Source organism: Sinocyclocheilus rhinocerous, unplaced genomic scaffold, assembly GCF_001515625.1.
Source record: "Sinocyclocheilus rhinocerous isolate Xijiao unplaced genomic scaffold, SAMN03320098_v1.1 scaffold3693, whole genome shotgun sequence".
In the NCBI taxonomy this organism is placed as follows: domain Eukaryota; kingdom Metazoa; phylum Chordata; class Actinopteri; order Cypriniformes; family Cyprinidae; genus Sinocyclocheilus; species Sinocyclocheilus rhinocerous.
In genome coordinates this window covers 105959-108878 of record NW_015630705.1, presented here as the reverse complement: position 1 = coordinate 108878, position 2920 = coordinate 105959, and positions in this window count along the sequence as shown.

Genomic DNA, 2920 nt, shown 5'->3' with positions numbered 1-2920 from the left:
GTGTGTGTGTGAGTGTGTGTGTGTGTGTGAGTGTGAGCAAGTGTGTGTGAGTGTCCAGGTAACATACTTTTTAGGTTAAACCAACATTAACGTTTTACATGTATAGGGACAGAAACAATTTAGGCAGCAACAGAAATGTCTTGACATTTTTAACCCACAACAATCGTGTAACTTTCCACTTTCCAAGGGAACATGTCGCCTCTGTTTTTTATTCTGTTTACTGGTCTGCTAAATTGCAGGGGGTTCAGTGTCTAAATATAAAGGTGCGTCGTTTGTCTGTGTCCTGCATTTATGTAATGGCAAGAGAAAAAGGTGCAAAGGAAATCACTGAGACTATATATAACCAGCACAGCCTCGCTGGACATCAGAGAGGTGAAATAACACATGCACCTGTTTCAGACAATCAGCACAATGATGTTGATGTTTTGACCAGTGGCACAAATCACTTTGAAATCAAGATTAGAGTAATATATAGATTCATCACGCTACTGGAGCTGGTTAATCTATTGCAGATTGGACGCACTGGTTCCACCGCTGACCGTGTTTCCAGTGTTTTGTCTTTCATGCATCAATAACGAATTACACAGTGGATTACGGTCTTACCGGCAGCTGAGCAGAGACGAGACCCATGTGACATTCACCTTTTTCCACTTACACAGGGCTTTACTCAGCTCATTTATGACTTGCCTCCCGCGCACCGGAGACCTTCAGCTAACTGTGGCCGTGGGTATATTCATAATTGGGTTTTATTAGTTGAAACCTTACTGGATTATCATCGTTCAGAAGGCATCACTCATTTGTGTGTCTGACTGTCTCACTGACTATTTGCTTTTTAAGAGATTTATAGAGTTAATAACTTGCACATTAAAGACAAGCTGTAGTGAGTTAAAGGGATCAATGGTGTGGACAATAACTAGAATGTGTTCTTCAAGTTTTTTCTTTATCTATTTGCAGATAAAAACATATTAGGTGTTGTTGTGATATATGAACACACATGAATGCAGTCACGTCTTGTTTTCTTCATGCACTGGTCAGTTTTGAGGGCTATTGTGCTTCCATATCAAGTCTCTTCTTTCAGACTAGTGGAAAGAAAACATCCACAATACACATTTAAGGGTTTCTTTTATTGCACTTTATCTATCTGCGTCTGTAGATTTCAATCTTTAGAGAGTTTTTTCTCTTACAAACACCAAACTTTACAGTTTATTCCTCTCTATATTCTGTAGGTTTGTACATATTTCACTCACACTGATTTATACAACATTTTACTCCTGAAAACATGGTGAAGATGTGTTTGTTTTCCGTCTGTTGACAGTATTTTCTGATTTATGGAGCGATGAAAAGAGAAATCCACAATCCCCTCTGGAAAAAACTCTTAATATGTCAACAAAATCAAACAAGAATTTGAACCTGACTTTATCTAATGTTCAGATTTTTGTGCTGGAAATGTATGCAAATTAGTGCATGTTTGATTAAATAATGCCTCATTTGCATATTTAAACATGTCAGAAAACTATGACTTACACTCTTCCAAAGGACATTTTTGGTTCTCCAAAGAACCTTTCAACAACCAGTTCTTAAATAACCATTTTTTTCCCTTAATCTAAAGAACATTTTCCACTATAAAGAGCCTTGTGCAATGGAAAGATTCCACGGATGTTAAACGTTCATCCATCAATGCCAATAAAGAGCCTTTATTTTTAAGAGTGCACCATATAATTCACATCGAAACGCAGTATTTACCATAACTCTAACATCTTTTACAGTGTGCAAACAGTGGAACTCCTCTAGAGAGCTCCAACAGAATAAAACAAGGGAAAATAAATGCACATTTTCAAAGAAGAAGCATGGAGTATCTCAGCTCATGCGTGACTCTGCTGTGAGCATCTGAAGGGCTTTTAAGAGACGACCTCTTCTCATTCTCCTGAAATGAATAAACACATCGTGCAGCCATAACCACAAAACAATTGCATCGCAAAATGTCATGCTCTCCCCGCTGGCCTATCAAAGCGCAGGCGGATTGACTCGCTCGATGGAAGAACGGTGGAATCCTGCAGGGCTCTGTCCTGGGACCGGTTAGATTCTCCTTATGCCATCTTATTGATTGAAAATAAGAGTTGTAGTGGAGTCATATTATCGTCAGAGGAGCTGACGTGTTCCATGCCACAGATGGCTGGAGAAAAACGAGGGACCAGAGAAGTTCATAAGTGCTTTTACGGGCAGAGTAATTGTTATTCTCCATTGCTAGAGTGCGTATATGTAGTTTGTAATGACAAGACAGCGATCAGATCTCAGACCACCAAGGGCTCGCCAGACTTCTCATTTAGAGCTTATTTCCAAAACAGACGAATCAATTTACTGGAAGCCAATTTGTGCGAAAGAAAAGTTTCCTGCATTGTTACTCAGAGGATTGCTGTCGGTTTCTCAAGGTGAGGAGGAGAAATGAGAAAGAACAATCAAACAAGAGGTGTGAGACGCAGCCGTGCCAAAATCTCGGTCTTGACGGGTTTAACGATGTCAGGTTGTTTGGCTGGATGACAGATGATGACAAACCAACATAATGAGCCAATCAGACGTCAGACGGACACATGCAGGTGCGACACCTGAATCACAGAGTTCTTCATCAGACAGACACACATCCATGAGGAGAGATATATTTAGCATCCACTTTCTAATAAACCGATGACTGGACTGTGACATCAGATCAATCCACAAATACATTTACATTTAGTCACTTTGCAGATGCTTTTATCCAAAGCGACTTACAATTGGGGAATACATAAAGCGATTCTTAAGAGGCAAACAGACACATACTGTAAGTGCTTGTAATACCAAGTTTTAGGCATTGTTAAAATAAGATAGAAAGGGAAGGAATAAATAAAGAGAAAGACAAAATTATTATTTTTTTGTACTTTAAAAA